This window comes from Nyctereutes procyonoides, unplaced genomic scaffold, assembly GCF_905146905.1.
Source record: "Nyctereutes procyonoides isolate TBG_1078 unplaced genomic scaffold, NYPRO_anot_genome, whole genome shotgun sequence".
Lineage (NCBI taxonomy): Eukaryota > Metazoa > Chordata > Mammalia > Carnivora > Canidae > Nyctereutes > Nyctereutes procyonoides.
The window spans coordinates 28,152,645-28,166,998 of record NW_026575035.1 but is presented as its reverse complement, the minus strand read 5'-3'; the positions used below and the strand labels follow the sequence as shown (position 1 = coordinate 28,166,998).

Genomic DNA, 14,354 nt, shown 5'->3' with positions numbered 1-14,354 from the left:
CACTTTGGAGAACTCTCAAAATTAAAATAGAACCCCATATGATCCAGCAATTTCACTTTGGGGAATATATCCAAAGGAAACAACAAAAAATATCTAAAAGATATCTGCACCCCTATGGTCCCTGCAGCATTTACAACAGACAAGACAAGGAAACAAGTGCCCATTGATGGACACTTGGGTAGAGAAGTTGTGGAATATATATAATATATATATATATATATATATATATATATATAGTGGAATATAAGTTATAATATATAATATAAGTTATATATATATATATATATATATATATACACACAATGAAATATTATTCAGCCGGCAAACAGCCCTTGCTGGCTTTGAGCTGTATCAACTCTATCTGGGTCCCATTGAGCTCAGCAATGGCCTGATCTTCTGATTTCATCTTTTCCTAGGTCACCAAGGCACAGTTTCTGGGTGGGTCCATGGAGAGATCGATGATGTTTCCAAAGGGAGAGAATGCCCCAACAGAAGATGGTGGGCACCATGTCATCTTCATACATCTAGAGTGTATTCCCCTTCTGAGGGGCCCTGCATTCAGGGAAAGAGTCTAACCTGTGGAAAGGGCCTTCTGGTTCTTGATCATGGTCCCTATCTTTGTCTTCATTCTGCTCATGACTGTGGTTGCAGCTGTAGCTTCTGGGAAGGGAAGCTCAGGAACAGGAACCACCACGTTTTTCAGAACACCAAAATTCTGAGGGGTCCACTGCCTCTTCCCTATCTGGCCTCAGTTCTCAAAGCCCATCATCGGAAGACACAAAACTCTCATGCAAATATTTCCTCTAGGGGCATGTGGACGACTTATGCAGATCATCATGGGCAGATTATGCTCCTTTGGAATGTCTGGAAAGTGGAGACTGGCCTCTCTCAGGGTCCTCTAACTTCCCCACTTGGGTTTGAGAGCTTCTGAAGCCTGAGTTCTTGGTCTCAGCCTTGAAGGCACTGACAGTTCTTGATTTTACCAGCTGCTTTGCCTGCTCTGATGCCGTGGCCAGGTCCACCACAGGCTGCTCTGACAGCAAGTGTTGAAACCACCTGGGTTGGCTCTGCTGCTACTACTTTGCTTCTTCAGAGCCAGCCAAACACTTTGAGTTTGTTAAATTTCTTCTGCAGGGTCTTCTCCTCCTACAGGGTTGATCACCACTGTGGTAGCTCCAAAGAGAGTGGTAACCGAGATCCTGCGATCACCCAGCGCACCCATGCAGGCCAAGAGCTCCTGTATCCTAAAGCTCTGCAGGTGACATGTGGTGGCAAAGGTCCCAGTAATCTTGGAGATGCCAAAAGTGCCACTACTCCTTGATTTCTACCCTACCGGATGTAAAGCATTATGGAAGAGGAAACTTGCTTTTCTGATAGTTTTTAGTCATCAATTTGAGAAGAAAACAAAGCCAGCTTAATGTACAGTACAGATCCAAACTAGATTGCGGAATAAGGCCAGGGAAATCTCTGGAGACTTGGATATTATTACCAGAGAAATTCCTTTGCAAAGAGGTATTGTCTAAAGCGTTATTTAATGTTTGCAAATGTTGACTTTTTATAATCTGACCACCTTTCTCTTTTCTTTTTTTTTTTTTTTCATGGAGAGGTTTTAAGCTACTTGTTCATTAAGATGTATAATTCAAAATTAAGTGAAAAATGTAAGGTACAAGGGCAGGTCATTATGATTTGGTTTCTATGTACAAAGGAAATCATTACTAAATATTAATGTTTGTAGTATTTATTTTGAAAGAATATACATTTTAAAGAAAAGAAGAAGCAATTAGTTGGATTTTTCCGATTTGGTGAATAATATGCTAAATTTAGGGTAAAAATGTCAGGATGGGTATGGTGGTCTGTTTTTATAGAAAATCGAAGTATAGCACAACTTTCTTCTTAATGATTTGCAGAGACAGAAATTCAGTTGTTATATTATATTGAGCTTGGACAGTATTATTGCTTTGGGGGGTTATGATTTAATCCATGTCACATGTGACTCTGTGTAGCAACATAACATGTGAAAACAGGCTGCTGAAGCACTTCAGTATGGTTCTGTACAGTTGCTTATTACTAGCACTTCACAGAGAACTCATGTTAAAGGTGGTAAATGAAATAGAGACCAACCTCCAAACTTCTACTGCCTGCTGGAAATTATGCTGGTCGAAAATGTCAGGAAATTACTGAAATTTTTTCTCAAAATTAGAATGTAGGTAAGAAGAAGGAATAAGGTGATAATGATGATAGATTTAGCCTGAAGTTGAGTTTTGCTTCTCCTAATATAAAAATGGTCATAGTACCAACTGTCTCAGGTGGATCAGCATGATTTCCACCTTAGCAAGTTAACAACAGAGGCACCTTTCAAGGTGAAGGGTTACACACAGAGCTTACCTCCTCTGCCTCCTGTCCTGTTAATATAGATTGTTGGCAGGAGAGTCAGTTCTGCTTTGTAACTAACAATTCCCCAAAAGAAGATAATTATGCTAGTATGCAAGAACAGTCCTGTGAAAAACACTGATAACAGTGGGAATTCAGAAAATAAATTTTATTTCTTTCAAAGTAATAATTTGGAATGGTTGCATGTGTAATCATTCATTTCTGAGCACTTTTCTCAAAACAAAATTTAGATTTAGAGTCGTACCTTCCAGATCAGGTGAGTATCCAACAGGTGCTGAAAATTCTCCGTTACATACACTGAAGTTTAAAACTATGATGGCAAAACCTCCCACAAAGGACATCTTTTTATTTGCTTTTACAATTAGCATTGTAACATGTTTATCTCTGGCTCAGATCTGTTTTGAGAAGGTAAGAGAATATTTCTCAAGCGAATCCAAATATTCACCAATCTAATGGGAAAAAAAGTAAAGATTAATTAAACCTTCTCCATTTGCATCTAAGGCAAAGCTTTAGTACATAATTCCATTTTCTTTAAACATTTCCCAGAGATAATTTTCTCATTCTCCAGCATCCTTTTCCAGTCCATGTGGGAAAGTAGCGTGGCCTTCAGGCTTGTCCTCCCCCCAGCTTTTGCTGTGCAGGGCAGGAGCCAGAAGAACACAGGCAGGTGTCAGGCTCACTCCCTGTTTTTGGTGGTGTCCCAAACTCCACAGAGTACAGAGATCCAGGAAAAAAATGTGAAATCAGCCACCCAAGTCGAATGGAAAATTTCAGGATGTTAGAGAATATGGGAACAGCTGATGGCTGAGGTCATGGCTCAGAACGATTTTTTGGTTTACCTGTTTACCAAAAGCATTTCATTCATTCCTTTACAAAAGAAAAAAAAAAGAAAAGAAAAAGGAAATGAAAACTTACAAGAAGAGAAAAAAACAGTTGTTAATCTATCTTGACAAGCAGGATAACAAGTATCATTTTGCAAAATTTATATTCATAGATTTAGCACGATCTGTGTGAGCCATATGACAGATCTCTAGAGTTTTTTTTCACTCCTTGTTCTTTGTGTCATTTCTCAGAAATCACTTAAGTGTACATATTTGTAAGGAAATTGAAGCCATCATAGAACTAGAAATAGACAAATAGGTAAATATTTAAATTCATTTGAGAATTTTTGTTTTCAGAGAGACACAGATACCCATCATTTAGTTGATAAGCATTGCTGCTATGCCTTAGGGTTTTCAAAGAGGTTGCTGAGGGATTTGGGAGGAAATGGAAGAATGTCAGGAGAGAGCTCTCCATTGGCTTTTTGGTCTACATAGAGAGAAACAGAGGATATGACGTTTACTCCAATTGACATAAATCTCGTCCTTGTGTTCTTTATATTCTATACTCCTCCTACTGGCCTCACTGAGTTGCTTGTACCTCTCCACAGCCCCAGTCCCTACTCAGAGCTGTCTCCCTGCAGTAAGTAGTCAAATAAGTTAGGTGGAATGTTCTCGCCGGGGAGCTTCCCCCACAGAGTGTGTTTTCAGGGAACCAGGGGAAACGCCATGGGCTGGCAGTCTAGAATATATGGCAGTGTCCATGACCTAAAGATTCCATGTGGTGGTAAATCCTTTCGTGTGAGAACTCCCTGTAGTCTTCTCATGTTAAAGTAAACTTTGAGACTGCAAGAGGAGGATATGGTATACAGCATGTGACAGCATTTTGACCAGAGAAGTCTTTGGGAAGCATCTAAAAAGATTCATATTTTCTGGAGCACAGTTTGGAAACTGGAGCCAGGCACTAATTTTCAAACTTGTTCAATGAGTGCCTTAGAGGAACTTTGAAAAGAAGCAGAGGCAGGATTCAAGCCTATTTCAAGAAGAGTCTTTCTTACTCATTTCTTTTATATATCTGGCTTTTCAATGACTAAGCTTTTCTTTGAAGAAAGGTCTCCTTGACTACAAAAAAAAAAAAGAATTCTAGAAATATTTGTGGATGTTCAAGACTGAATCTCAATGTCAGCTATTTTTTTCCCCCTCTGGCTTTGCTACTCCTAAGACTTTCTTATGGTATTTTTGGAATGAAACCACATATTCAAACTTGAGTATGAAATCCAAAAGCCAAAAATGTCTGATTTTTTTTTCCCACAAGTGCGTTAGAACCATGAGCAAATGAAAGGACTCCCTCTTAGTGGGAGATCACTGGAGCTCAAGAAAAGGAAAGAAAGATGAAGGCAGTTCTTTTGATTTATGTATAAATTCCCCATGTAGTTCATTAGTTGGACACTTAGCTGAGCACCAGGCTGTCCTGGGCAGAGGTTGTAAGTCACTGAGTTCATCACAATGGTCACCTGCAACATGGGGAAGCTGCATTCCAGGGACTTGTTCCAGTTAGATGGACTTCTACAAAACTGCATCACTATTTCTGGATAAAGGAAACACATTAAAAATTGTGATTTTTAATCATACGCCCAAGAAAACAAGCAATCAAGTATGAAATAGAACACATGATCCTTGAACATCAACCTGGGACCTTATATTTATATTGCATTTTCCTAAATTTCCAGACCAAAATACATGCATTATTAAGCACAAGTTTAAATAATAATTTAGGGGAAAAACAATAAAGGCTGGTAAATAGGCCTGGTAGTGTCCCATGTCTGTATCGGATCTTACTGCCTGCAGCTCAGTATCTTCCAGAAGCCCACTCTCTGGGGTGGAGCAAATATATCTGAAGGAATAGTTAAGGAATCCCCTAGGTAGGATTCTATAAAATCAGTTCCTAACCTTTGGGGATTTTTTTTTCTTTCTTTTCCTTTTACTATTTTTTTTCTTTTTTAGTTACATACTCTATAACTTGCTCTGGGCAAAATTCTCTCATAAGGCTGTGGGATAAATTCAAAATGAGTAGCAGAAATGACAACTTATCTTTATTTCAACATGGAAATGTGGTTTATCCAGATGTTTCTAATGTTCCAAATAGGGATTTCCAAAGACTGAACACTGCATCAAGACTGCCAGCCTAAAGGACTGTACATAATCATGGTGCTTCTCTCTCTGTGTGTGTGTGTGTGTGTGTGTGTGTGTGTCTACCTGTCTCTCCGTCTTTCACACACACAGACACACACACACACAACACCATAAATGTAGACAGTGACATAAGTCTATGCACAAGTAAAGATCATCTGAGGTGAATCAGAATTTTCCTTCTTTGACTAGTGCCTGATCACACTTAGACACAGATAATAGGAAACTGCCTTATTTGTAGAACTGTTAAGGGTATGAAAGAATATTAAACAACCCAGAGCATTGAGTGGTGGGTGAGTCACTCTGAAGGGTGGTTTCCAAGACCACAAGAAATCAGGAAGGCAACCTATAAGAAACATCAAAAGCACTCACCACACTGTAGGAAAATCCCAACTATGCTCTCCTCCCTGACATATAGGGGAGAGAGAAAAGAAAGAGATGATGAAAGAGCAAAAGACAGAACAGAGACAAAGAAGTCTCACGAAGTTAAAAACGTGGTTTTTGTTAGAATCATTGTTATTATTGTTTTAATCATGCTTTTAACTTTTCTCTGGGGAGATATGGAAATGGTGGCCAGAGCATAAGGATTTGAAAAATGCATAAATGTAGTGATACTTTGCTTAACAGCTGCATAGGGAAGGGCTATTTGATTATGCACAGATATACTTTTGTGCTTTGCGTTGTTTCAGCCGTGAGGTGTTCTATACTACCTTTAAATGTTTACAATGAGAAGTTAAGTCATCCCCATAATTGATTAGATCATGCCTCCTTTGGGGCATTCATTCAATAAAAATGCTCTGTTTGTTTGTTAGATCCTGGGATTATGCAAGGCTTTGCAGGGTAAAGTATGACCCCTGACTTTACCTTTAAATTTAGACTTCATAGTCTAGTGAGGAGCAAGGCACATAAGCAAATGACTGTAACATAAATTATGTATGATATGCAGTGGGATATGGATAAGAAACTCTACACAGGCCTGGGAAAGTCGGGGAGACTTCTTAGGGGAGGCAGCAGTTGAATGAGGTTCTAAGAATATGTAAGAATTAGCCAGATAGATACAAGTAGAATGGGCACTAGAGGAAGTAGGCACAGTATATGTAAGAATTTAGTTGGTTTAGGAAACTATAAATTGTTTGTATTTCTGGATATAAATAAATATAAATATAAAACAAAACATTATTTATTGAGGAATCAACAAAAGCTTATGGGTTTGAGAAATATCTTAACATGCACAGAAGTTGCCTTTAGTATCATGTGCTAAGAAAATATTTTGTTTCAATTATCTTATTTTGCTATGTTAGAAAGACCGAAAGCTAAAACTCTGCTTTGTGACTTTTCTGCCATCTTTCATCCTGTTTGAAAAAGAAGGGTGGGATAGTTCCGTGAAAGCAATGCAAAGACGTTATTGCTTATCCAACAGTATTATGTTTCCTTTGGAGTTGAGCCAGTGGGCCAGAAATACTTTCATATTAATTTTTTCTCATTCATCATGGACTCAGCCTAGAGCCACAGCCATACCATATATTCTTACTCAGAGAAGTTGAGGTTTAGACAGAATTATTTGAGAGTCTCTGCACAATCCCCAAACAGGCATTTCTGAATTTCTGAGATCCTCCAGTATAACTTCTTCCTCCTTTTTAAATAAATTATTTATTTGAGAGAGAGAGAGAGAGAGAGAGAGAGAGAGAGAGCACAGAACGAGCGAGAACACAAGTGTGGAGGGGAGGCAGAGGGAAAAGCAGACTCTCTGCTGAACAGTGAGCCTGATGCAGGGCCAATCCTAAAACCCCGGGATTATGACCTGAATTGAAGGCAGACACTTAACCAACTGAGCCACCCAGGCACCCCTTCTCCCAACATTTCTTTGTGTGTTGAGGCACAAATAGCCTATTGGGGAACAAATTATTTAATGTGGCTAATGAATTGATCATGCTGTTTTTGTGGTAGAAAAGTCAGTTTCCTGGGTTCTCCTTACATATATTAGGAAAAAGTTATTTGTAATAGGAAATAAACAGAACACCAGAAACATCATTTCTTAACTTCTTTATGGGTTCTGAATGTTTACCTATTACTTGACCAAACATAATCTTATGATTACTAGATACATAAAGGCAGTAAGAACAGTGTAGAAGTTAAAATATGGTTTTACTGATTTTTTCTTTTTTTCTGATGCCCTCCACTGATGAGTTAGCTGAATCAAGTTGCCGTTTGCTTCCCGCTCTCTGCCTAATGGGATTTATGGTTGATAATGCTGAGCAGGGGCTAATCTAAACCTAAAAGCCCAGTAATTATTTTATTTATTTATTTTTCATGTTTTTGTTATGGAAAGGAGAGTAAAACCTGGTACCTTATTAAATACAAGACATTTTTCTCTTTCCTTTTGTAAGTGATATAAGGATTGGTGGTTTGGTCCCTCACTGGATTAAATGGGCTGATGAAGAGCTGAGTTGGACACCAAGGGGTATCAGATGTGAACCTCTAAAGTGGACTTGTTGCCAATATTCAGTTAATTTTTTTGTTTGTTTATAAGTATTTTCAAATTTCTTGTCATTTTAAATTGAGTTAATTCAAAAGTATTGCAGACCCTAGGTTTAGAAACTAATCTGTATAGACTGGCTCCAGAGAGCTACAACATCTGTGTGTTTGAGTCACTCACACAGGTAGCAAAGGACTTTCATAATAAAAACTATATACTCAGCACCAATGGGACACCAACTTCCACTTAGTCTAAAAACCCAGAAGCTATCTATGTTCCATTTAAACGTTAAAAAGTATTTTTAAGAGAATACTTTAGTTTGGTTTAGAGATTATATTTTTCAATTTCCTATATTAAGAATTTGAGATTTCAAGTGATTCAGAATTTTAAGTGCTGTAATTCACATAAGGGTAAAAATATCCTTCTGAAGAGCAAAAGGCTATGACTTATCACATTTTAAAAGGTCTTAAAAATGACCTTTTGACCTAATATGACCTTCCGTGTGCCACTTTTGAAGGGTATGCTTGACTGAGGCTGAGGCCTGTGGTCTATAGGTGGCATACAATCCATTCTCTGGAAGGCAAGTGTCTCAGAGCAGCAGGCTGTGGCCAGCCCTGCTACTCCTACCTCTGCTTGGCTTGGCTTTTCTGGCACCTCAGTACTCAAGGACACTCTCATTCTTGCGGGCAATCCCGTAGGTATCTATCAGTGCACGTGGCAGCCAAGCACTTATTTCACTTTCAACAAAAGGGTTAATATGTTCTAGTAACTTACTGCCTTTGTGTTGTGTCCAGTCACAGGGAAGAATTTTGACAGGAAGAATTCATGGGTACCAGTAACAATTGTATTTACAAAAAACAAAACAAAACAAAATAAAACAGTGAGAATCCTATCTCTAATATTCCTTTTCAACTCTGCTTCAAATATTTTTCTTCTCAGGGCCCTTGGATGGCTTAGTTGGTTGAGTGACCAGCTCTTGGTTTCTGTTCAGGGTCATGGGATTGAGCCCCCTGGGGCGTGGGCTCAGTGGAGAGCCTGCTTAAGATCTTTTCCTCTCCTCTTTTTGCCCCTCCTCCTGTTCATGTTCTCTAAATACACAAATAAATAAGTAAAATCTTAAAAAAATACTTTCCCTCTGCATGTCAGTTTAATTTGCCTAATTGAATGAAAATTATTTTCATTTTAAAAATTACTTGATCATTGATACAGACCCAGATAAAGGACATAGAGAACAAAACAGTAGGAGTCAAACTTTGGGCATAGATTGTAAGATAGAGTATTCTGTCCTTCAATTTTTAATTTTTTTCTGATTCTAGAATTTATGCTTACTTATATGCATGTATGGTATATAAATGCATTAAATAGTGCAATTTTTTTTCTTTTTTTAAAAGATTTTATCTGTTTGTGAGAGACAGAGAGAGAGAGAGAGAGAGAGAGAGAGAGAGAGGCAGAGACATAGCCAGAGGGAGAAGCAGGCTCCCTGCAAAGAGCCGTTGTGGGACTTGATCCCTGGACTCCAGGATCAGAACCTGAGCTGAAGGCAGATGCTCAACTGCTGAGCATCCTGACAGTGCAATTTTCGAAGATCATGCCAAAATCATTGGATTATGATGGACTTCCTGAATATTTTAGTAGTTTGTAAGTCTGAGGAACATCATTCTGACTTTTTCACCTTTTTACATTATTCTGGGTGAGACAATGAAGCTTATGGGCATACTATCTATATATTTTAATCTATTACGATAACAGTTCATTCTCTGATCATACCCATCTTAGATGATTTTTCTATTAAATAGTGACAGGGGGTCAGTAAGAGAGAAGGATGGTGAAGGGAATGCATCTTTCTGACAGACAAAGGTAAAATAATGTTTCATTAGGTAATCAAGATATTTTTGTCTTTCATCTAGTATTGGTAGATTGGTAGACTTAAAACCAGTTTCAACTTTAAGAAAAAAATATAATGAGCTCCATTGTGTGCAACACTGTGGCATGTGCTTGTCATAGATTTGTGCAGTACCTTTGCCTCCAACTGGACTCAGGAATCGTCCCCACTGTGCACAAGATGAGACTGAGCACAGTTCTCCCCACTGACTGCACCTTGAATCCTGGTCTGATTATAGTCGCCATACTACATTCTGTGCTGATATAACAAGCCCTGAATGATCTGTTAGATTGTGGCTGCATTGATTAGTTTGTTTTTTTTTAATAACATCATACATATTTTTATTGCCCACCATTATTTCAAATGGCCCAACAACAATTTTTGTAGGACAAGGGAAAATGCAGGCCCCTTCTTGTTTAAGATTTGAAACTGTGGTGGGGGGAAGAAGAGTAGCTGCCTTTAAAATCAATCAGGACACCTCCATGGAAAATTACCTGGGCTGTTTCATGGTTGGCAGGAGCAGAGAGGGAACTGGCATACCCTGAAGAGGCACACGCCCGGCCTAGGTCCGGCCAGCACCCACTGGCAAGAGCTCAGCCCTGCAGTTGTCAAGATTTTCCTAAATTGTAAAAATCTAAAAGTTACATTTTAGAATCGTCTTTTCTTCTAATTCCTTTTTATTGCTTTCTTATTGCCTCAGGAAAGCAGTGACACAAAAGATCCTTTTACATCTTTTGATTTAAAATGCAGAATCCAATAGAGGCTTGTCTGGCTACATTCATGGAGGAAAATCTGTAGGTGATCAGTGTTCATCCTGCAAGTAAGAATCCTGTTACAGCAAACAAATTTGTTGATTTTAGCTTCAAAATTCCTAATATATTAAGAAAATTGCCTGGATTCTCACCCAATTTAACTTTATATAGAAATCATTATAGCTATGGAAGCTATAACTTCTTTCTCTTTAATTACATTAAATAGCTTTTCATTGTGCAGGGGATTGTGCACCCCCTCTTTCACCACTCTGTATTTTATAGCATATATTTCCAAACTCTTTGAAAGCCCCTGTGCTGTAAACTAATTTGTTAAAGGAATTTATAAAGAATTTGGAAGCTTTAAAAAAGGTTTGTTTCTTTCCTTTTACATTATTTTCACTAAGAAGTCTTATTCAATACTTCTTTCAATTGTGTGCCTAATGTAGTGATGAACTGGCAAACGACCCAATGCAATGTATGGTAGTGACAAAGACAAGGGATTCTAAACTTCTACACTACTTGTGATGTACAGTTTATCATTAACCATGACAGCTGAGTCTCATGTCTCTGCCCCAATCCCCCACAGCTGGGACTCTGTCCCAGAGTGTGGTCCCCAGACCTGCTATAGCAGCCTCACCTCAACTGTTAGAGATGCAAAGTCTTAGGTTCACTACAAAACTTCTAATTCAAAAACTCTGGGGGTGGGACCTAGCAATTTGTGTTTTAACCAAGCTTTAGCTGATTCTGGAGTCTGAGAACCGCTGATGCAACCCCATCCCTGCACCTTGGTTTTCCTTTTCCCTCATCGATGGCCTCTGAAGCCTCCCTTCTACTCTTATGGCGGCACCAAGACTGTTTCCATCCACATAATACTGGCTGCCAGAGAGAGATGGGCTAGGCTTCTATATTTCTGCTTTTGTCTTCAAAGCAAGAAGGCTGGAAAAGTGTCTAGTCGGCTAAGGCAAATCAAGGGCATAATCCTTATTCTAGCTGCAGTAGACAGATGAGAAGGAAACCGTTAGTCACTAATGCCTTAGTGGGGAACTTGTACGTTGTTGGCCTGCACTTAGAAAAATGTCTTTATCTGTGAGTAGGTACATACAACTTATAATTATGATCAGTTTGCTCCCTGGAATACACTGGAAAGGCACATTGAGAGAAGGGCAGAAATACATAGCTCCATGACCAAGCAGATACCACAGATGGTGTCACTGCTTACCGCCTTTAGGTCAGCCCTCACTGCTCTACCCTACTCTCAGTGTGGCTAGATTTCTTAGTACACATCCAGAAAGGTGGTTACCATGTCCAAATAAAGCATTGGATGAAGGAAGACTAGGCTAATTGAACTTGATAGGTGGCCACATTGAAAAGGAAGTCCATACTAGTCCAATGTTGACATTTAGAAATTGATGCCAAAGTGATGATTTATGGCTTTTTGTACTGTATTGCCCCTAAAGAGCTTACATTGTTTTTTTTTTTACCTATTTCTTTGGTGAATTCCTGCTGAATTTCCTTCATTATAATCCAAGCCTGTGCTTCATTTAGATTTTGTACACTTAGAATGTAGTGACATCTATCTTATTTTGTTTTAATAACCATGGTTTTAAAATAAGCTCACTTTATAAAATAAGAGAATACAATGTGATCGGTACATTGTCAATAATGTGAAATAGCTTCATTAAATTGTACTATTATATAAGAAATAGGGCAATCCTTCAATAGCACTTAAATAAAAAGATATTCAGTTTAATAATCTGTTGTCCTTTTATTAATTCTGAATAATTTTAACTATTATAAAATAAAAACATTTAAAAGAGAGGGAAAGACTCTGATCACTCACCTAAGCTCACTCAAAGCTGGCAGTTCTACACTGAGAGAGGCAAGCCAAGCAGACAAGGCTACAATGCTGCCTCCCCTCCCCACCCCGTGCTCTGCTCATAAAGCAAGAGTGTCACTGAGAAATTGAATCACTGTCCCCACCACCTACCACTGAGCAGTGGTTAAGAGACTTTGCCCAGGGGGACAGACAAGACATGAGAACAGAGAACTTCCAAGCTCTATTATGACTTTATTAGAAACAGAATGTTGAGAAGATCAAGCCTAAGGGCACTCTCAAAAACAATAGATTTTGGTGGTAAGCAATTAATAGGAGATTGGTAGCTTCATGAATAAACTAAGCCATTAACCAGCTAGTTTACCAGAAAGAACCATAGAAAAATGCAGGCATGAGGAACCCACCTGGGCTAAGAACAAACCTCAAAGACTGGTCTGACAAACCATCCCTGGAAAGGGGCCTTGCGTTTAAACTGCTAAGGACTTTGTGGGAAGCAATAGAACAATCACCCAGAGATTAGTGGAGCTTAACATATGGATGTGATACCAACAAAAGCAGACAACTGACAGAGAGATGAGGAAAAGAGAAGATAGTCAAGGAGAGACACTGTCATCCCAGGATGACTGTGCCCATGCCATGCACCACACTTGAGGAGCAACCTCAGAGGTTTCACACCAGCACATGTGTGCACACATACGCTCAAGCCAAGAGAGGGAGAGAGAGAAAGGAAGAAAGAGAAGTTACTTGTCATCAATTCAGAGAAAATAATTTTCTTCTAAGAATGTCTATTAATAATTTCGCAGGAATATTAATAAATAATAAATTGTTAAATTAAAATGACATGAAAAAATAAAGAAATTGAAGAAAAAATACAGCAGATAACTCCCACTTGGCAAAATGTTAAATATTTTAAAAAGATAATCCTGCAGGAAAAGCCTAAGCAGCTTGCTCACCCAACATAGCCATAGGCATCCCTGAAAGAAGCCCATGAGTAGTTCAGGTAGGAGCATATCTCACAAGGGAATGTTTCCCACCCTGAGGGATAATGGAGGGGAGGGACCAGAGGCCTCCTGGCAGGGAACCCCTCCCTCCCACTGCACCACTACCATGGTCAGCCTCATCAACCTGGGTAGTCCTTTCAATCTGGAGTAAATTGCATTTTGAAGCTTCTCCGCAGAGAGGAGGGAAAAGACTCCTTGGTGTGAGTGGACTAGAAAGAGCCAGTATGCATTTCTGGGCCCTCCTCCAAAGGTTGGTGAAGGTCTTCAAGACTGGAGACATACTCAGAAAATTGGAGCAGAAATAGGAAAACCAAACCATGACCAGGTCACCTCGTTAAGTAGGTCAGGGATCAGCACATCAAGTGATTTGTGGGGAGCAGACAGGTGAGGAGAAAAGGAAGCTGGCTTTGGTGGAAATCTATCTTATCCTGTCTCTCCCTGCCCCTGCCTTCAGCCTGGCAGACTCCGAGTGCAGGCATAGGCCAGCCCCCACCTGCTGATGAATCTGCTGCTAGACTGCTGCCCTCTGGATCTTTCGGCTTGCTTTAGATGGGGAACTCCGGTTGGGTGGGGAGAGAGGCAAGGGGCTAGGAGTGGAGCTTAGGGTTAAATCTTGGTTAGTTGAGGTGAGATATAAGGATCAGCAGCATGGACATCACCCAGAAGCTGGCTAGAAATGCAGACTCTCACACCTCTCCCCAGACCCTCCGAATTTAGATGTCGACAGGACCCACAGGTAATCATCTATGCACATTGACACTCAACAAGCCTGAGGCCATGACTGGACCTCAGAACTCACGGGTCAGTGACACTATATATGGTTAAAGGTGATAGCCACTTTTACTGTCCTTTCTGACAAATCTAAAGCAAAGTCTTAACATAATACAAAAAAATTTTAAACCTCTCTATATGAGATAGATAAGTAGCCAGACATGTTGGAACTCATAGGAAATATAATTGCCACTCATTTTCTTTGTAAGGGAATGCCATTATTTTATTCAATCCACTTA

General features: G+C 39.3%; 1 pseudogene; it reads right to left on the bottom strand.

Moving 5' to 3' along the window:
• Window positions 1-310: 310 nt before the first annotated feature.
• Window positions 311-8,553, bottom strand: LOC129505302 (negative elongation factor E-like; annotated as a pseudogene).
• Window positions 8,554-14,354: the final 5,801 nt, after the last annotated feature.